Source organism: Trachinotus anak, unplaced genomic scaffold (assembly GCF_046630095.1).
Source record: "Trachinotus anak isolate AG129_WGS33_773 ecotype Australia unplaced genomic scaffold, CSIRO_AGI_Tana_v1 ptg000010l, whole genome shotgun sequence".
In the NCBI taxonomy this organism is placed as follows: Eukaryota; Metazoa; Chordata; class Actinopteri; order Carangiformes; family Carangidae; genus Trachinotus; species Trachinotus anak.
The window spans coordinates 16,742,116-16,764,350 of NW_027273861.1; the positions used below are offsets into that span (position 1 = coordinate 16,742,116).

A 22,235-nucleotide genomic window follows, 5' to 3' on the forward strand; every position below is an offset into this window, starting at 1 on the left:
TGATTTAGAAAAGGTTACTAAAGTCTATGATGTTTTAAAAGATGAAACAATATGCTGCAAAATGTAATTCTTTCCAAGTTCTTGATTTTTAGCACAATCCTATGGTAAGCATGTGTGTTTGTGTGTTAGAATGTGAGCACTAGAGGACAGTATTTACCAGATATTAAAATATTCCTGGCTCACCGCTAAAAGCCTGGCACCAGTATTTGTTCAGTTCACAGAAAAGGCTATGCAGTGGATGTTGACATTTTGAGGATAAATAAACATATGCTTTGGCACGGTCAAATTGCTCCCGAAACTGGCTTGCAAAAAAAGAGGACACATTTATTTTAATACAAATAAATAAATAAAACACTCACTGACTGCTAATAGCCTTTGCATGCTTATTAAGGCAGCAGCAAACTGTACAAATCACAGGACACTATGTAAAGGACCAAAATGCTCTCTCAGTAACACACAGATAATTATGGTTTATTCTAAAACACAAGTAGAACACGAGTATTAGCACTAAACAAAGCCATAAACTGGACTGCTTTTTCACCAACATTCATAATCTGACATACACTGCCTCCCTCCCTAATTTAGGACAGAAAGGCAGCTTATGTGCAGGGAGAAGTGTGAGTGGGCGAGACCTCTTATATCACTGACATTATCAAGCGGACACACCTCGTCACGGACACTTCACAACACCTTCAGAGGGCTCCAAATCTGACATGACGCCTGCTGTGAGACCTCCACTGAGCTCATATCCTCTCACCCAATAATTTCACAATCACTCTCACCCAAATGAGCTTGTTGCTATGTTTCCCCCCCGATGATACAAAAAATCTTGTTGCTCTGTGTTCAAGTGGTTGTGCCATGTTTTCAGGGAAAGATACAAAAAAAAAAAAAAAAAAAAGCTAATTCATAATCATTTTGAGAAGCTCAGTAGAGCAAAGACCTTCATTTGAAACATTACTATTATATTAATGAATATATTGATGATCAAGATGAGGACACATTTTAAGCTGTTATATGAATAATATACTATGTTATTGCTATAGACTTGAGTAGCAGCAGAGGTTGCTTCCTCTTTGTGGCTTTTGTATTGACAGAAGTGCAAACTGAGGTCAGCTGGCTGAAGTGAGGTTTTCATGCCACAGGCTGTAAGAGCTGCATCTTTGTCTGAAACACGGAGGTTGAGATGCCGTAGAGCCAGTGCAGATCATCTGATCATTTGAGGAGCTGTAAGGTAATAAATGATGTTCATCAGCCCACTATAAGCAAGGTATTCAACCATAACACTTATACTCAGTTCAAGATTAGTCAGCACTGAACTAATATAATGCCATATGAATATGTTTTGATCTCTTTATTTCTAGTTTGCAAAAAGTATGTGGTGCCAGTCTACAATTATTATATATATTTTACTTGGCATTTAATGTGTATAATTGCTTGGTGAAAAGAATGCAGCAAATTAAATGTACTAACTGTTCTATGTGTACATTCACTGTGTCGTTTTGTACTGAGTTTTGAAAAGAGTAGTTCAGACAGACTTGTACAATTCAGCAAAGTGGGTGTTTTTGTACTTTTAATGGCAAAATAGGCTGCAGCTGCCACGACCCTGAGCAGGAAAAGTAGTTCAGGACATTGATAGATTAGTGGATTAGTAGCATTTGAATTGACATGTTGATGAATGGTCAACATCAACTGATTTCTTTCAATCCGTGTTCTGTTCTGTAACCATCTGATAATACACCAAATTTGTTTTGCCTGAAAAGTAATTATAAATGTTGGGTGATTCAGCAAGCCCATGAGAACCATTTTTATAGAAGGTTTTGGGTCATATTTTGGCTTTTTCTGTCCTCTATTGCTTTGGTATCTGTTTATTCGAGACATTTCTTGAGGGGAACTGTCATTATAATAGCTTCTGTTCTGTCTGTGAGAGATGATTAAGGCCACTTACATCAATGCTTGGTGTTATGTGTATTATTTTGAGTAGCAGTTTGAAGTGACTACAACAAAAACAGTTTGTGGGAATGCTGATGCCCAAATGCTTGAGTTTGTCAAAGGCAGAAATCCAGATTGCATGATGAAAATATAGTAATTTTGCGGCACTTTTCAGTGGACTATTGTTAATTGCAACAATAACTTGTGTTAGTGATGCCACTGTGGTTTGCAGATAATAAAATATTAACACATATAATGGACCGATTTATCGATGAATTCTAAAACTGGGAATTCCTTTGTTGAAATGCCACAGTTCAATAAAAATGCCAAACAGAAGTGGAGAAGATGGACATCCTTGTCAGATGGCCTTGTCTAAGTTAAAGGTCTCCGACATCGTTATTGTTGTATTATTACTGCCCATTATCCAAATATTTAGAGAGATACCATCCATCTCACTCTGTAAGGGTTTTCTCTGAATCAAGTGTTTTTATGATTGTTTGTGTTTCAGCCTGTGTTGGTAAATTAAATTGTCTGTGCGTATTATTGCATGACCATCTCCTGAACCTTATCTGGAAGTACCAAATTCAAAAGCAGTTTTACTGAGGCAGCTTTTCCTTCTGTAATATTTTGGGATTACTCTCAGCTATCCACCAAGTAGATCCCAAATCCATAAACCCTGCCCCTGGCCACTATTGCAGTGAGGCTCCATGCAATGAACTGGAATAAGCGCACTGTAAGCTAAACAATAATGATCTATGAAGAGTGTCCTTCCTGCGGGTGCACCGGTGAGGTGAGCAGCTCGATGACAAAACGGCTCACATTGCCATGCTGAAGGCTCAGTGTCTTTTACATCCATACAATGAATATGAGCTTAAATATCAATGTTCATGACGATCAAGTATGTTGGAAAATGTTACATTAAACATGAAAGTCTCATACAGTTACACATACTTGAATGCACATGTCTACATGCTTTTTCTGCTCAAATGCTGGAAGTTACTAATTTAACATACAGTTGCATGGTGTATAATGTAGTAAGACTAAAAAAAACAGCTAATTTAAGGCAAATAAGATAAGATAAGATCGCCTTTATTAGTCCCACAGTGGGGAAATTCACAGTGTTACAGCAGCAAAGTGGCAGTGCAGCCAACAGGAAAGCTGCAAGAAACTGCAATAACAAATATTTAGAATTTTTTTTATATGACAACTCCTCTGACATGACTACTTGTATAGGAGATGAGCTGCTTGTAGAGACGAGAATTATCACCTGCAGAGCTTTGTAGCATTTAGCAGCTTTACAGCAGACAGCTTTTGATTCACAGCTGTTTTCAGCTAGAAAAATGGAGTGCAGTGAACATCGTGCAGCAGTTAGCAGCTAAAAGGACAGATATTGTTTCTCAGGAATTAGCAGAGACTAAGTCAGAGCTAAAAGACACAAAAGCAAATCCAAATGAATGCGTCCATTACTATGTGCTAGCTATGTAAGTTCATAATATAAACTTTAAAGATTACAATATGTCTATATTGCTGATCTCAATATCTGTTCATTAATACAGGTTTAATTTATGCATGGTTACGGTTTCATAAACGGCTAAATGTCTTTAATTGTAGTGTGCTTCCATAGGTCACAATATGCATCTGGTTTGGTTGATTTTCAGAGCTGGTCAATTGTTGTTCTTCTTTTCACTCCCTCAGAAAATCCCCAGGCAGGCATAACAAAAGAGTATAAGGAGATGTGGCAGTGACAGACCATAGCAGCCCTAAGGCATTGCATTTTTGGATATATATTTGGGTGGATATTTTTATGGGCATTTCTGACAGGTGAGATACAGACAGGAAACATGGGGAATGTAATTGAGTTTGAATCAAATCAAATTTTACTCCATGCATTAGGTATGTATATTTTTGATGTTTATCATTGTTTATAGTCTTACTTCCCAAATTAGGTGGACTGTACGGCTGCCCCAGCCCCTCCAAATGTCGATGACACATTGGAGTCATTGTATCTGTCGAATTCATGAGGTAAAAGGTTTCCCAAATGTGCACGCCTCGTTCGTGGTGCCATCCTGTGTAACATATTTTTATAGCAACAGGAACAATTTACCCCACATTCAGAGCCGATTTGGATAAACATTAACTTAGTAGGGAATATATAATCTTTTGATTCCCCAAACATCATAATTCTGTTTGACAGCACAGCAGACAAGACACATCAAGGCTTTAAGTATCAATTACTCTTGCCAGCATCAGCATTGTCTATTTTGGTCCTTTGAAATGATCAGGCATAATCACTGTTTTTACAGACATACACCACGGTACTTTTACATGTAATTCAATTTCCACAGAAACACATTAAGACTCAGCTTGTTCTTACTGAGGAGGTAGCATACACAGTCAGATCACCAGGTGGGGGCACTGTTGGTCTTAGCAGTGACGTAAGGAGCCTTTATTTGTGGAGCCTTCTATTTTTACTTCTTGTGAAAATTTTATGTCTTCCTGTACAGATCAGTGCTATTCTCCCATTACACCCATTTGACCCAGAAATTCAGATATACACAACAAAACAAGTCTCATGTCACAGAAGGACATGATTTAAATCATACTTTGCAGTGCACAGCATCTTATATTCTCAGGTCTATCTTTGTATATAATGAATGATTTTAATTGACAAAATAGCCTATGAGACCAAAACTAAAGAAAACAGTGTGAAAATCTGCTCCACTGCCAAAGCAGTCAAGTATGATTCTGTTAACTTAATATCGCAAATGACATATGTGCCTGAAAAGGCTTATGACATCCTCTGTTTTGAGATCCTTGAAAACACCCCACCCCACAACACACACACACACACAAACCAAAAAAAAAGCAACAGAGGAGGGATTCCTTTTCCAGGATGGACAGACATGCACTAGACGTCATGTGTAGAGAACAGAGCATCAATGTAGATTTACCGTATGGTTAATCAGGATGACAACATTATAGACTGTAAACATTAATGAAGAATATGATCATATATCAAGCAACTTCCAGGCGCCGCCAACAGATAGGACCTGAGCCATATGACCTCCTCTCCATCATAAAGACCTGGAAAGAGGATAGATTACACAAACATGCAAGAGGCAAAACCAAGCACATCATTCACATTTCTGGGAGAACAAAACAAACAAAGAGAGGGAGAGAGACACAATGAGGAGGTAGGGACTCCTAAGGGACAAAGTTCCTGATCTAAAAAAAAAAAAGAAAAGAGATAAAAATAAAAAAAAGAGAGAGAAACAGACAGAGATGGAGACAGGCACACAGCCTGGTCGCTCATGTGCTTGAGGGAATAAACAAAGTATATAACTCAGTTCCTCCTTTCTATTCTGAAACACACAGATGCTGCCAACAGATCCTTGATAACTGAGCAACTGAAATTGCACTGTGAAAGAGCAGCGGTGAAGTAGCCACCATGAATTCAGTAATTCTTCATGTGCTGTCTTCTAGGCTCTGTATCTATTGCAAAAAGAAGGCCACTGATCCTCCCGCCTGTGAAGAGCTGTCGCCATGGAAACCCCTCAGTTTATCAAGGTTTAAGGCAATATAGGGAAGGAGAGTATACGGGTGTTGCGCGCACACACATGCATGTGATTTACAATGACACACCTACTGTAGATGCATTGTTAGATGCATAGAAACAACATAATCACATTATGAGGTGTGATGAGTCTAGTTGGTGTCTTGTTTTGATCTATGAAAAGAGTCAGATGTCAAGCGAAAGTGTGGCCATATGCTCGAGCAGGATAAATAATTCTACCAGGCAGCTTATACTGCAGTTAGTAAACATATACATACTGAGGTGAGCAGGTGGCACAGCGACAGGGTGATTAGAGATTAGCTGCCTGACTGGAGGCTTGCAGGTTTGATCCCTGCAAAGACCAGAATTTACACTGTGTAACACGCTGATCCTGTAGCTCACTCAACCATAGTATAACAAGATACAATTAAGAATTTCTGACATCCCGAATGGTTAACCCATCAGAACCAAACACCTCCTGTGCAGAAATTACAGATAGAGCAGATTAGAGACACAATAAGTATAGAGCTCAAGCCAGGAGGGATTTAGCTTAGCTTAGCATTGAGACTGAGGGGAGAGGAAAACAGCTTGCAAGGCTCTGCTGAAAGTTAAAAACATTGCTTAGCAATGCCACTAAAGCTTTCTTAGGTTTTGTCTGAAATCACTCACTCTTTCACTACTCCCCATGCACTATCCAGGGAGTCCTATGTAGAGGCCTATATGGTGAGCTCATTGAAAAGATGAAAATATACTTTTGGACACTGCCTGGACCATTATCTCCGTGTCGTTTTTCTTTCTTTAAGCACGAGCGAAATGCAGGTATATATCGCTTGGTTAGTGACCATTGGTTGCACACTACTTTTCATGATGCATTGTGGGATACCATGAGAGAACTATACAGGGTATAATAGTTCTCACAATGCGTTTGGACAGCACTACAGAATGGCAAACTCACCATATAGTGGACTATACAGGGAGATCTTTTAAAGGTGCAACCTAATTTTGTAAATCACTAGTTAGTTGTTATTAAGAACTTATTAAGGACTTCTGACTTAGTAATGGACTTCTAATTTGTTGGTGCAACCCAATACAGGCCTCTAGGTGGATGTTTCCTGTGATGCAGCTGATTAACACTGACCACTTCCCCCATTTCATCAACAAGCACACAGCATTAAAAAAAAACAAAACAACAACAAAAAAAAACTAGGATCACAGTTGCCTCTGTCACTCAGACTAGTGTCAGATGACATCAATGTCTGTCCAGAGTCTTATAAAATATAATCATTTGTCTTCAATTTTGTCTTAATTGCTGTGTGAAGTCTTAAGTAATAGCTAAAAAGTGTTTTGTGACCTTTGACCTTTGATCACCAAAATCTAATCAGTTCATGCTTGTGTCCAAGTCAACGTTTGTGCCAAATTTGATGGGATTCCCTTGAGAAGGTGTCAAGATATTGTGTTCACAAGACCAAAATCATGTATGTGAGGTCACTAGGACCTTGACGTTTGACCTTCAGCTACCAAAATCTAATCAGTTCATCCTTGAGTCTAGGCAAATGTTTTTACCAAATTTGTGCTCACCGTGACAGCCTTTGACTATTGACTCATTTACAAGCTCGTTCTGTATCAAACATTTTATTTGAGACAGTGGTGGAAGAAATAGTCAGATTACTTGAGAGAGTGAAAGTACTTATATGTATGTATGTGTATATGTAAAAATATTCCATCTCAAGTAAAGTATTCAAAATCCGACTTGATGAGGATAGAAAAGTACTATCAGCAAAATATACGCCAAGTATCAAAAATAAAAGTACTTCTGCAAGTGAAATATTATTCTACTTTACATTTTTAGATAGTTAATACTAATGCATTACTGCAGCTTTTTTACTTTTGTAGGTGCTCAAGGTGGAGCTAGTTTTATCCATTTTATATACAATTAACTACTTTAGCCCTGTGGCTCGCAGGCTAGGGTCTGGGCCCCTGCAGAGGCTGACAAGATAAATCTGAGGGGTGATTGAGATGATTAATGGGTGAGGAGCATAGAGTATCAAAAGAAATGGACAAAGCCTCCATGATGTCACCCTTAGGTTTCTGAAGGGTAGTTTTGAAGCTCAGAGTAGGCTGCTCAGCTCTCCTTATGTTGGCCTGAGTTCACCTAGCTGCCAGCCAATCCAAAAATAGGCAAAGACGTGGGGTGTGTGTGGAGCCGAGACTTCGATGCATGCTGGTTTAATAACTGTGGCAAGCATACCCACTCGCTAGCATTGTTAGCACAGCTAGGCATCTGAGCATCTTGCTCGACAGATAACCCAAGGCTAATTCATTTGCTTTCTAACTAGCTAGTTAACGAGCCTTGTATAGTGAGCAAGGACACCAATACCTCCTAACTGTCATGACCTTAAGACCTGCTCTGGGTCTTAAGGTCATGTTTTCCTTGTTTCATATTTTTTAATCATTTCCCATTTTATTTATATTTATCTTGTTTTATTTTACTCATGTCTTCTCGTTGCAGATCCCTCACTTGCCCATGTGTTTCCTGCTGCTGTGATTGTCTGCGCCTGCCTGATTGGTGTCACTTGTATCTAATTGTCTTCGCCTTCCCTGCATATTTAGTCTGTCTGCTCCCCTTCCTCTGTGCTAGTTCATCTTTCTCCCATGTGTCAAACGTTACAGCCATTATTCCTAGTGTTAGTTTTCCTAGTTAATAATTTTGCTCGTTTCCTGGACCAAGATTTAGTTTACTGCCTATCCGGTTTTAGGGCTGCTTACTGACTGTCAAGTAAAGAGACTTCATCACTAAACTCTGCCTGTTTCTGAGTCATGCTGTTGACTTGAATTAGCTGAGGTGAGCTGAGCAGACAGCTAACAGACTGTGACAGCACCCACATGTTATTCAAAGCGGCCACGCCCTGAATTATGCATAATTTTAGGCCTTGATAAACTTTAACAAGTGAGATATATAAAAATTCTTACCCCGTACAGTTGCCACGAAGGGGGAAATTAGTTGTAGACCAAAACTGCTTTTTCGTACCAGACTGCAAACATGTTTATTTCTGCTGAAAAGTTGGGCATTTTAACATGGGAGTCTCTGGGGATTTACTTGCTTTTGGAGCCACCATCAAATGGCCATTGTAGGAACTGTGGTTTTTGGCACTTCCTTGTTGGCTTCAGTTTTCAGCCCTGGATGTTGCTGCTTGGAGAGGAAAGAAGAAAAAGCATTTTTTCTCAAATCGTTGCTTTAGTCCTCTTGAGAAGTTTACAGAGGAAAATCAGTAATTTGTGGACCTTACACCTAGTCATAGCTATCTGAAACATGGCAAGGGCTCCAGATTAGACACTGAATCTTTTTGAGGGGTCACAAGCAAAAAGCACTGGGAAACACAAAAAACATTGTTTTTTAATGGGAGCATTGAAAGTTTTTGTCCAATAAATCTGAGAAGGCAGTCGTAACTGCAGCTGTCAGATAGATGTAGTGGAGTACTTTTTTTCCCTGAGATGCAGTGGAGTGAAAATATAAAGTAGCGTAAATTGGAAATACAGAAGTACCTCAACATTTTAAATACTTGTACCTCTACCTCTTTATCAGTACTGCCTTGGTGAAGTGGAAGGTGGGGAGGGGAGTGTGGGGTTCTTTCAGATAAACTGCACTGAAACAAATGCTCCTTATAGCTGTATGTCTAAAATAAACAAATAATCACCAAAAAGCATACAGGGGTACACTCAGTGTGACACCTGAGCCCATCATGCAGTAATTGAGCGGCTCAGCTCAGTAATGGGGTTAGATTTTAGCTCACACTCAGGGATGTATTTTGAAACCTGTGTGAAATAGTTACTTTTCTTCCTAAAAAGGTTTTCATACCAAATGGCATTTCCCTTTCTTGTTACTGAGTCTTGCATCAATTAGATGTAATAGGAAACTGAGCTAAAGTGGCCAATGTTGAGGGACTGCACTCTTGCTTTTGATCTCGTCACATCCGTAGAACTGCATCTTCACTTTGAGATAATGGCCAAAAATTACAGTGTTTTTAGGCCCATTAGAGCGTCCAAAAATGCTTAAAGCTTGTTTTGTTGCTGTCTCTTTGCTAATATGAGCTATTATATTCTTTGACAGAGGTAAGAGTCATTGATGAACAATACCCCTTTTGAGCGTATGCACTATGTTGGCCCAATGGTGGCTAATATTGACTGGCTACAGGTTGTGTATCACCTTAATAGTTTCAATAAATATTTCAAATCCAAATTGATGGAGCAGGCATGATACAATGTGTTTGCCATTTACAAACTGTGACAAGCCAGACACAATATTGTGAAATGATGAAGCTACAAATATGCTCTACCAGTCAACTTCATTTGATACACTGTTAATGAGAAGTAGCATAATGAATTATAATGTCACCGTGTAAAATAAATGAGAGGATTTCAATTTCGCAACTATTAAATAGTTTTAGACATCCTGAAAGATGTGCCTAATCTGCACAGTGGTTGGCATTTGACTGCAGGTCTGCTGTCATGTCTGCTCTAAGTGAAGCCGAATGATTAAAGTAGCACTAAAGTAACACTTAACAACTTGACAAGTTGACTGTGGCTGCACTGCCTCAGACATAAATAGCCTAGGTATAATCTGACACACACCACAGTATCTGTTAAAACACGGGACATGCACAAGCACTGTGACATAGACATAAACATCGTAATCTGCCATGGTTGCCTTGACAAACTTTACAATGGCACAGGTAAAATGTGACAATCAGGTCCCTGGGAAAATTCATTCTGTTACACCAAACCCTTGCTTATTGGTTCCTGTCGACAGGCTGCTTTTCTCACCTTACACATATTACTCCCAAGCTCATCCCTGGAGTGACAAAGCCAAGCAGACTGTGTTAAATAACTGTTTTATATGAATGTCATGAATTCAGAGAGCACCTCTCATCTAACAGCAACAACACCTTTCACAGAAATGACAGAATATTCTGTATGTGTTTTCCTACACAATTGGCTGCAATTCTGGAAACCTAACCAGTTGTAGTATTTTTAGCAACACCAACAGCATTGATTCATGGGTGGCTTTATGTTTCCCTGGTATTCATGCCACAACTTTGGCCCAGACTGAAACAACCAATGACTGGATTGCCATGCAATTTTGTACGGACGTTCATGGTGACCAGCTTAAGAATCCTAATAACTTTGGTGATCCTCACACTTTTCTTCTAGCACTGCAATGAGGTTTATGTTTTTCAATGAAATGTCTCAACAACTGTTGGATGGATTGCTATTAAATTTGGTTCAGAAATTCATGGTCCCCTCAGGATCAATTGTGATAACATTCATCCCCTTACACTGAGTGCCATCAGCAGATCAAAATTTCCCTTTGTCCAAAACTTTAGTTTCTGAGTAAATGCCAAATCCCAGCAGCCACAACTGCACATTTGTGATAATTAGCTAATGTCAGAATGCTAACTAAACTAAGATGATGATCAAGGTAAATGTTATACCTGAGCATTTTAGCATTCTCATTTTGAGCATTTTAGCATTCTGATGTTAGCATTTTGCTCAAAGCACCACTGTACTTAAGTGCCTGTCATTGCTAGCAAGGCTGTAGACTAATAGTCTTGCTAACAGTTAAAGTCTTTCTTCAAATATATAAAAAATAAAAAACAAAAAAACCACATGTACATAAGTATTCACAGCCTTTGCTCAATACTTGGTTGAAACGCCTTTGGCAGCAATTACAGCCTCAAGTCTTTTTGAGTATGATGCTACAAGTTTGACACACCTATTTTTGGGCAGTTTCTCCCATTCTTCTTTGCAGATCCTCTGAAGCTCCATCAGGTTGGATGGGGAGCGTCGGTGCACAGCCATTTTCAGATCTCTCCAGAGATGTTCAGTCTGGGCTCTGGCTGGGCCACTCAAGGACATTCACAGAGTTGTCCCGAAGCCACTCCTTTGTTATCTTGGCTGTGTACTTAGGGTCGTTGTCCTGTTGGAAGATGAACCTTTGCCCCAGTCCAAGGTCCAGAGCGCTCTGGAGCAGTATATCATCAAGGATGTCTCTGTACATTGCTGCATTCATCTTTCCCTCAACCCTGACTAGTCTCCCAGTTCCTGCTGCAGAAAAACATCCCCACAGCATGATGCTGCCACCACCATGCTTCACTGTAGGGATGGTATTGACCAGGTGATGAGCGGTGCCTGGTTTCCTCCAGACATGACGCTTGGCATTCAGGCCAAAGAGGTCAATCTTGGTTTCATCAGACCAGAGAATTTTGTTTCTCATGGTCTGAGAGGCCTTCAGGTGCCTTTTGGCAAACTCCAGGCGGGCTGTCATGTGCCTTTTACAGAGGAGTGGCTCCGTCTGGCCACTCTACCATACAGGCCTGATTGGTGGAGTGCTGCAGAAATGGTTGTCCTTATGGAAGGTTCTCCTCTCTCCACAGAGCAAAGCTGGAGCTTTGTCAGAGTGACCATCGGGTTCTTGGTCACCTCCCTGACTAAGACCCTTCTGCCCTGATCCCTCAGATCGGGGAAGAGTCCTGGTGGTTCCAAACTTCTTCCATTTACAGATTATGGAGGCCACTGTGCTCATTGGGACCTTCAATGCTGAAGAAATTTTTCTGTACCCTTCCCCAGATCTGTGCCTCGATACCATCCTGTCTCGGAGGTCTACAGACAATTCCTTTGACTTCATGGCTTGGTTTGTGCTCTGACATGCACTGTCAACTGTGGGACCTTATATAGACAGGAGTGTGCCTTTCCAAATCAAGTGGTAGAAACATCTGAAGGATGATCAGTGGAAACAGGAAGCACCTGGGCTCAATTGTGAGTGTCATGGCAAAGGCTGTGAATACTTATGTACATGTGATTATTTTTGTTTTTTTATTTTTAATATATTTGCAAAAAAAAAGCAAACTTTTTTCACTTTGTCATTATGAGGTATTGTGTGTAGAATTTTGAGGTGAAAAATGAAATTGATCCATTTTGGTGCATTTCCTCATTTATAGTTCTTTCTGGCAAACATAATATGCTGCACTGAATCCTGTAAGATCTTGCAAGTAATATGTGTATGCAGGCCTAAGCTGTATAATTGAATGTTTACCTTCTACTCCACCACTCTAATCCAAACATTTCATGAACTACATTGATTGTGTGTTTGGTTTCAAGCTTGTACCACTTGTGTTACTGTTGTCATAATTATAAGTAGACTACACTGTCTTGTCACTTTACTTTAGTGTTTGCTTCAAGATGCACCAATTTGGTTCAGTAGTTTTAAACTATTCTGGTAGCATGGGTCTAAGGATAGTGAGGTCAGTCAGTGGGTTGGCCCACCTCTTCTGTCTGGACTGAAATATCTCATGGATTGCCATGAAATTCTGCACAGACAGTTGCTGTCCTGGTTGCTGTCAGGCATTTTCTGTGAGAATTATTTGGCCAGATGTTAAATATCATTCAGTGTTACAAACTTCACAGATGTGGCCCCGCAAGCAGAGGAAAACAAACATTGGAATTTAAGAGACACTATGATGATATAATAAAATATACAGTGCAATCCAAACATGTTCAGCTCATTTGTTTCCTCTGCTGCAAATACAATGCCGGGGAGGCAGGAGGCAGGTGGACTGACATTCACTGAATTCAGAGGTGATTATTGCTGCCTATTTATAGATCTTTCCAGGGCTTTTAATACTGTTGATCACACTATGCTCTGACAGATTACTTGGCATAAAAGCTGTGGTTTGTAAATGATGACTGATTTTTATCAGTCATCAAAGGAGCTCAATGGCTTTGTGCTTTGTTCTTTTCTTTTAGCCATTTATATTGTTAATTTATGTCACAGTGTGTCAGTGTTAATCTTTGACAATAAACTGATGATGCAGTTATTTAGTGTTGCTAATGATGTTGATGCTTTTTGAACTTTCTAAGCAGCTTTTCATGCTCTATAAGATTCTTTGTTTTACTTCCAGCTTGTTTGTATTGCTGAGGAAACTTAATCTTTGATTTGCATTTAACCATGGAAGATTTTTAGGAATTTTAACAGGGCTTGTTTTTCCTTTTCCTCCAACGCTCATTTTTTCTCAAAGTCTTTTTATTCAATTTTGAACCAATGGAGAATGTGCACACAGATTTGTAATATGTACAATGGGTATATCAGTGAACCAAAGTTGTTTCACCAAATGCAAAGAAAGTAGCACAAAATGCAGCTTTATCCCTCTCATCAATTATCAGTCTCAGCCCCCTACACAAGCAGAATTCCATATATAAAAATGTACTTCACCCTTTGGAGTACTGCAGAGAGGTGCTGGAAGTTGGCTTTTAGATTTAGCAAAGAAAGAGAGAAGAAATAGATAAATTGACAAAAGAGAGGTTAAGAAATATATACTGTAGATATACTTCTACAGACTACCACTGACAAAAATCAACAAAGACAAAAAACAAAGAGAGGAAATAAATCTTTAGTTGGACTGAAGAGTCTGACATTATTTTAGGAAAGGTCCACACACCTATAAGAACTTTTTGTTTGAGTTATAAACTGAATAGTGGATTTTTGTTTGCGGATTAGACAGAACATAGTGTGCCCCAGCCACTGAGTGTGTGTGCCTGGGGCAGCATCCCTCTATCTTACACAAAGGGGAGGCAAAGGACAATGTATGGCACTTGCTTGGAGACAGGCATGCTCTCCAATATTGGCAAAAGGGCGACCAGAGGATTGGGTTCTAGGTCAAAATTGAGAATTACAGATAAGGGAAGGGAAAACATCCCTCCAGTATTTTCCCAAGCTAGGACATGTCCAGAATATGTGAATGAGTGGAGCCTCACCTCTTTTACATTTGTCACAACAGGGATTCACATCTGGAAAAATAGGAGATAGTTTGGCTTTGGACTTGTGGGGCTCGTGTACAACCTTAAACTGTAACCAACTACACCGAGCACGGAGGGATGTTGAATTAACGAGTTTAAAGATCAAATCCCATACGTCGTCCAACATTGAAAGGTTTAGATCTCGCTCCTAAGCAGATTTAATTTTGTCAACAGGGGCTGTGTTATATCAGCCGGCTTGTCATAGATAGCGGATATTAAACCTTTGTGTGATGGGTGTAAACTAAGAAATGCATCTGCAGTGAAAAAATGGATATTTGATAAGGGTAAACTTTCCAGAAAGATGTTCAAATGACACAAAACAACTCTTAAAGTGCTTCATATGCCTATTGTGTCTTGAAATGCAGAATCAAGTAAAAAGGTTGGAACAGATGATTGGATAAGATGGGACTTAAAAATCATGGAGACTTAAGTGTTTTCTGAACTGAGCCCACACTCTCACAGTGTGCTGCACAACCTGATTGTCAACTGATTTATTTGGGGGGAGAGGTTGATTATGAAAGTGAGAATAAAAACATAAGGCGGCATATATTGTCTGCCCAGTAATAAAAGTGAAAATTAGACAGTGCCATGTGTCCAACATTTTTTAAGTTTTGAAGATTGACTTATATAACTGAATATAACTGACAGTCAAAAAAGGTTTGGGGGATGAAGATTCATATAGATTGAAAATATAGTATTCATTTTAACAGAATGAATGTGGCCCACCAGGGACGTGGACAGGGGCGACCATTACGTTAGGCACTCACATGATTTGACAGAGTAAGGAAGTTTTCTTAAAAAAGACACTTATGTTTTCTTGTGACTGTAATAATCCTTCTTTTGTATGACTTTATGCCAAACCTGCTGACCTTGTACATGTTTTATCAGTCTGTAAAAGGTGTGTGTTTGTTTCGAGGCTGCGTACTTAGAAAGGTGCCTCTTAGAAAGAGATGTGTTATCTCTACAGAACTGACATGGGAAAATAAAGTTTAAAAAACTTAAAGGGATGGCTTAGTTGTGTAAGTAAAAAGAAAGAAAAAAGAAGTTAATCAATCTATAAATGACTGCAAAAGTAAAAAATATGCAAAGACATTCTGAAAATGAATTTTTTTAATTAAAAAAATCTGGATTCAAATAAGCAAATTAATGCATAATACAAAAAAATAATAATACACACATGGAATTCTACATGCCTTGATCTGTGAATAAAATTTTTGAGTAATTTGTATTGTAATAATGTAGTAGGCTATATGTCAATGAAGTAATGACTATTAATAATACTTGTATCTATCTAGTAATTATTATTTATTTTAACCAGCTATTCTTCTAATGTTGTCTTCTGCATGATATCCATAATTTTAAAGGCACTTCAGTGGGAACACCATTATAAAATGTGTTTTTTTGTAAGAGCTAACCTCAAGAGGAACATGATGAGGCTCAGCCTTGATAAAAAGTGTGAAAAATGTGTTCTCATATTCAGGGCAATTTCTTCATAAGGCAATAAAAATAGAATAAGTCCAAAGAGAGACTCCATCAAAACTACTCGTCTGTTTAGTAAACTGTTCAAAGTCAGAGCCTTTGGCATTTCTTGTTTATTGCCTTAACCTTTGCACTGTTGGCCCCTGTTGACCAGAGGTCACTTCCTTCAAGGGATTATAACACTGATCAAGGCCGAGTGCTGAATCCCATTTGATTCTTTCATAACTGCTTCTGCAAAGTCGAGTGATTATATTTATTTTCCCTGTGTACGTTACTTTGCTGTGCACCTGGCCCTCCTCAAGCTTAATTCTGTGTCTTGTACATGCTTGTACAGCACACCACCCCTTTGTTCTCTGTGAATTAATACTTGCTGTTACACTGCTAATCTATAGAGACAGATTTAAAGTGTTCCTTCCTTCCTTTGATCCAAAGTTTTCATTATGATGCAACATGGAAATTTCTGTGCAACCCCTAAGATCTGAACAGATTTCATAAGGGAAATCGCCAGGAGGGGTAGAAAAATGTGATTATTTCGACCAATTTCTGGGTTTCTCTGTAATGGTACGTAGAACTTGCTTGTGGGTACAAAAAATGAGGATAATGTGCTGTAACTGTGGGCAGCAAACTTGATTTGCACATTTCAGCAACATCACAATGAATGCAACAAACTGGTTGCAGCCTAGTGGAAAGCTGATGCATAAGGCAACATCCAGACCACCCGTTATTCAAACACTTTGCCTGCGAAGAGTATCCCTTACACTCTCTTTGAATCCTTTATGCAGTGCAGTGTAACTTGATTGATACATAGGAACATCTACATAAAGTTGAGCCATGCATTAAAATGTTTGTACTTGCCTCAGGTTATTCCACAGCAACATTATTAGCATGACCTCCATTTAACATGGCTATATAGTTACCATGCAATACTTTCCAGCCTTTGCACAACCTCACTCGCTCCTTCCCTCACCACTTTACGTGAGCATAAAAAAGGCTGAAATGGAATTTGGTGTACTTGTGTCCTTCACTGAACACTCTTCCCAGGAGGCTCAATATTGTGAGGATAAAAAAAGTGGTGAAAATGGATTAATTACTGTGGTCACTTTCCACTTGCAGCCCAGGAGACTAGCCGTAGGACTGAAGGATTCACCTAGTCTCCCACCGCTCCTTCCATCTGCCGTGTCACACCTACGGTTCACAGCCAGCGCACTGCAGTTCCTCGGGCCCACAGGGCACAGGGGCAAATTGGAAATACCTGGCTTGGAACAGGATGCAAGGAGAAAAGTCTGGGAGCAAAACAAAGGTGAGGGTTAAGGTTCATGTGGGGAGAGGGTTGAGGTTAAAGTGGTTTGACAAGAGCTTTGAAGCCTACCAATGTGTGTGTGTCAGCTGCTCCCCGTGAAAGCACCACAGGGTTTGTTATATCTTTGGCAGTAAGCTCCCTACCAGAGAGTGAATGTCTACGTGGCAATGCAATGTCGTCCTGCCTTAGTGAGGCTTGTCACTCACACAGTGGGCTTTTTTTTCCCCCTTGCGATAACACACTTCAGTCTTTTTTCTCCAGTTCTATGGGGGTTTTGAAGACGTGTTTGATGTATTGATGGACATTCAAGCGCTCTCGCACCAATGCCTCCACAGAGTCCCACATTGGCACTGACCTGAATTGAGAGAAGAGCACCTGGCAATGTGACCAATGCTGTAAGAATTCAGCACATCATAGCCTTGTCATGCTCTACAGCCACACAAAATCCTCAAAGGAACCCAATCACTACTTTTCTAAATGTGCATTTTACAGTACAATAGTTCAAGGGACATTATGTAACCTGTGACTTAGCTGAATGCCTATGGCCCAAGGTTTTGGTGTGTGTAAAATTGATTAAACACAAATTATTGTAAGAATATACAACATGTAAACACAAATACGACATAATCATGGTGTTGAAATTATATTTTGCACAAAAGTTCTACAAAACAGGACCCCGAGCTCTGATATTAAGGCAGAAAAACACATTATGAAATTGTGCCATAGAGATACATATTCATAAACAACTTGATGCACAGACAGCCACGTGGCCTCTCGTATGTGTGGTTAAGGCTAAGGGACAAGTTAAGGTTAGGAAAAGATTGTGTTTTTGGTTACATTTTGAACATGTAAGCACATCCTCTTTGGTGTCATAATTGGCTTTTCCAATAGTTAAACAACCATCAGAAAAACCACCAGAAAGTACACTACATGTCCATCCTTTAAGACGATACACTCTGTATGAACATCAGTGATTTTCCGGATTCAACACATTTAAAAGCATTTAATCATTTGTAAATCATCTTAATTCAGGTGGCATTATATATATTTTTACAACACTTTTTTTCTGTTTCAAAATAGTTACAGTATATAGAAACATAATTTCTATGAGGCAAAGTTAATGTGACTCTATCTGTACCAAGAAATCATCAGCATCATCAACCAGTTAATAATGCTGGCCTGTAAATAACAATTAATAAAGTCCAGTCTTCTAGACAGAGATGAGGGAGCTAGAGACTAAGGTAACTAATTAAATTTTTTTTTTAAATATAATAAATCACAAGTGAAAAGATTTGAATAATGTAATTTTTTTCCCTTGTCGCACTGCATTGTTCCTTGAAGGACTGCATACTTCCATGGATGAAAAAGAGCAAAAGGTAATCATTTCTATTTTGAAAGGCAGACTGTTCAGTGTCTGAGGTGAATCACAACACTATTAAACCCTTACAGTTATGCTGCTTATTACGGTCATTTTCTCTCACTTAATGTACTTTTGACAACTACATATGCACAAAAATACATACAAACCTGTGTGGGTGGGAAAATGGAGTTAACAGATATTTTTGTTTCTGACTCCAAGGGCGAGAAAAGAATGACTTCTGTAGCAGATCAATATTAACTCTGGTGTGAATTTCATGGTGTTTTACCAACTGCAAAGGTAAAACTGTCCATCATGTCCTTGCGGTGAGAAAAAGGCCTTCCCTTTTGGGGAAGTCTCAAAATGGAGCCTCCAGGCAGACTTTGTCAATCGAGTGGTTTGAGTGTTGCCCTCACCACAGGCAGAAATCAACTCTGACACACTCTGGCTGCAGCAATGGCTCCTGCTCCCCATGACTGTTTGCAGCAGACAGTAAGAGCTTTGGATCACTGGGGCATCATATTCTAGAAAAAGACACAGCAAGTTGTTTGTCTAACAGTAAACCAAAGGTTTTTCTGTAAAGCTACAATATGTAGTGTTACAACTACTGCTGCACCACCTGTTGACTTATTGATATTTATTTGTTAACATGACAATATGAATTCATAGTGATAGAATAAGTGTACATAAGTTATCTCATATTGTTCACAGTTATTCACCATAAGAATGGTATAAGTGCTTGGCTGACTGCATGCATAAGATAAAGGTCGGAGACAGAGCATTTTAAGAATTGTTACGAGGAAGTGAGTCAACAGGATGCACCTTGAGGGTGAAGAAGCCACAAAGGAGAAGTATGGAAAGGGTGCCGGGTGAAGAGGTCACAAAGGAGAAGTATGAAAAGGTCATCCTTGCGACACATCTATCCTTATGCTATGAAGCAACAAATAACAAGCCATGTAAGGAGTTGTGTTTCTACTAATCGCTGTATTTGCACGAAATGTGGCAGTTGCTGATTGAGGAGACCCTACCCTTTAGAACAGCAACTGTCTTGTGTAACCAGGGACTGCCCTAAGGAAATAAAAAGAGAGGGTTCGGAGAGATATGCTTCAGAACGTTTGGAGATTGTAACTGAGCATATCTCTGTCCGTTCTCCTTGCAAGTAAAAAACTCTAACGCTGTGTCTTGTTCTCCTTTTGTCTAGTGTTTCTGAATGTCTTAGGTTGTTTAGACCTGACACATAATTTTATCTATGAATTAAACATTATGCACACTGACATGATTAATCGAAGGAAAGATAATGTCAAAGTCACATATGAACCTAAATATAGCATCAAGTGTCCTTTAACGTTAACATAATGCTAATTTAGAATGTTTTTTTCCTTGGGTTAAAAATTCAAACTGGCAGTGCTATCCCATGCTCTGGTGTAGCTCTGGGGTGGGGGACACCCAGTCCGGACATCCGGACAGTTTGATCTGACCAATGAGGCAACTCAGAAATACAAAAAAATCCCTACACAGCAATGAGGTGTGTTTCTGTGATAAAAGAAAATAACATATGACATAGATGTGGACTGTTGGGCTTTCCAAGAGAAATGGACAAGAGATTATTTTTGTGTTGATGTAAAAGCCAAGCCACTGTGCTGGGTTTATGGCGACGCATTTGCAGAGATGAAAAAGGCCGATCCTGAGCACCATTACAGTTTAAAACATGCTAAACTGAATAAGTCGCAAGGACAAATGTGCTTGGATGAAGTTAATAATCTTCAGCGGAGTTAGAGTGCTGATCAAGCAGCTTTCACAAGACAGTGTTATGCAGGCAAGTTTTATGGTGAGTGAGCTAAAAGCTAAGAAGCTGAAACCCCATTCAGAGGGAGACTTTGTGAAGGAGTACCTTGTTGCTGATGTGGAGCTGCTGTATAAGTACTATTCTTTCAAAGTGCCAATTTGTCTTGTAGAGATAAGTGACATGGCACAAGATATTGAAAAAACACAATTTCCAATTTTTCTCTCTGACCTGTGATGGAACGACAGACATAAGAAATACCACCCAACTAGCCATTTTTGAGCCCATGATTACTTCCAAGTTTGATACAAGGGAGATATTGCTGTTTTTGCAAGCCATGCATGGCACTACCAATGGTGAAGATTTGTTTGAGCAAGTTGTTTTGACTATGAACACATCTGAACTATTGTTTGAAAAGTTAAGTGGCTATTTGAAGGATGAGGTAGAACAATTTATGGAGATGAGTGGAGGTCAGTGGTAGCAAGAAGCTGTGTGATTTGGCCCTCATGGTGGACATTACCAAGTAGCTCTCAGAGCTGAACATCAAGCCCCAAGGTCCCATGCCGCTTATCAGCTCTCTGCGTTCAAATGTGAAATAATTTGATGCAAAATTAAAACTGTAGCAAGTGCAAATGATAAGGACTAACACTGTGCATTTTCTTACCCTGCAAGAACAAAAGCCTGCTATGACATCTGGATATACTGGTGAGTGTGCAAAACTCCTTCAGGCATTTGGCGAGAGGTTTGAGGACATGAAAAACAAACAAAAGGAACTGAGCATATTTTCTACACCACATAATGTGGAACCAGCTGATATGCCTGACAACCTACAATGTGAAATCATTGAGCTGCAAAGCAACGACAAGCTCAAAGCTAGGTACAATAACCTCCCTCTGCTCAAGCTCTATGTAGGTATGTACGTCCAGAGGATACTCCCATCCTGAGGAGACATGCACTGAGGTTTTCATCTCTGTTTGGGACAACCCACTGCTGTGAGCAGTTCTTGTCAAAACTGACTCTTGCAAAGACTCAGTGCCACTCAAGACTGACTGAACCAAACCTGGAAAACCACACTGTCATCACCACTACTATCTAACATCAGACGCCTCACCAAAGAGAAGCAATTCCAGTCATTGTTCTAAAGAGGTTAGTGTGATATATGTGTTCAATAATTTAATACGGCCCTTGAAGGATGTTGTAAAAACTGAAATGGCCCTTGATAGATAAAAGGTTCCCCACCCCTGCTGTAGCAAACAGGAAGCTGGGACCATCACATTCACTGCATGAAAACTGAGCTATTAGCTTGGTAGCAGTAGTCAAAGTCTCCCAAATAAATCTTCAGCAAAACACTACAATATTTTCAATATTTTAAGCTTACAGCCCTGTAAATCTGGCTCTCCAGAGCTTTAAACACCAGGCAAACAGCTTCATGTCAGTCTTAAACATAACAAATAAGCTCTGTGGTCAAAGTGAGGGCTGAGAGCTATTAACATCATCGTTTAGGGGTTTTAGTGCAGATCTGCTTACTAGAAATGTGTCATTGTCACTTTTAAATGTCATTAGGGTTAATTTCGAGAATAACCTCTAATGCACCACTAAAGTACACCACTAATATATAATCATAATTCAATGTAATGTGCAGGGATAATAACTTTATGGTAAACATAAACTGCATGACTTGTGCTTCAACTGAGGCACAGAATAATCCATGCTTTTAGATGAAAAATGATTCTGATAAAAATGTTTATGTATAGATGTATCGACTATTTTACTCCAATATCTTGACTTTAAAAAACACATCAGCTTTACGGTTATAGTTACAACTTCTAGTTTCCATTAAGATAATACACATCTCCAGTATATAAAGATTTCATCGATATATGCATCCTAATTTCTATATGAGGTAACAACACGTACGAAAGCGTGGTTGTAGGTCGGTGGATGAACGACTAACTGGATTATGAAGCTTGTCTTTTGATTTTCT

At 39.3% G+C, this 22,235-nt stretch overlaps 1 long non-coding RNA gene across 1 annotated transcript; it reads left to right on the forward strand.

Moving 5' to 3' along the window:
• Positions 1–1,185: 1,185 nt before the first annotated feature.
• Positions 1,186–19,552, forward strand: LOC139627233 (uncharacterized). The gene is made up of 4 exons (XR_011692537.1): positions 1,186–1,267; positions 16,925–17,111; positions 18,453–18,487; positions 18,691–19,552. It is a non-coding gene; the product is annotated as an uncharacterized lncRNA (long non-coding RNA).
• The last annotated feature ends 2,683 nt before the right edge of the window (positions 19,553–22,235 follow it).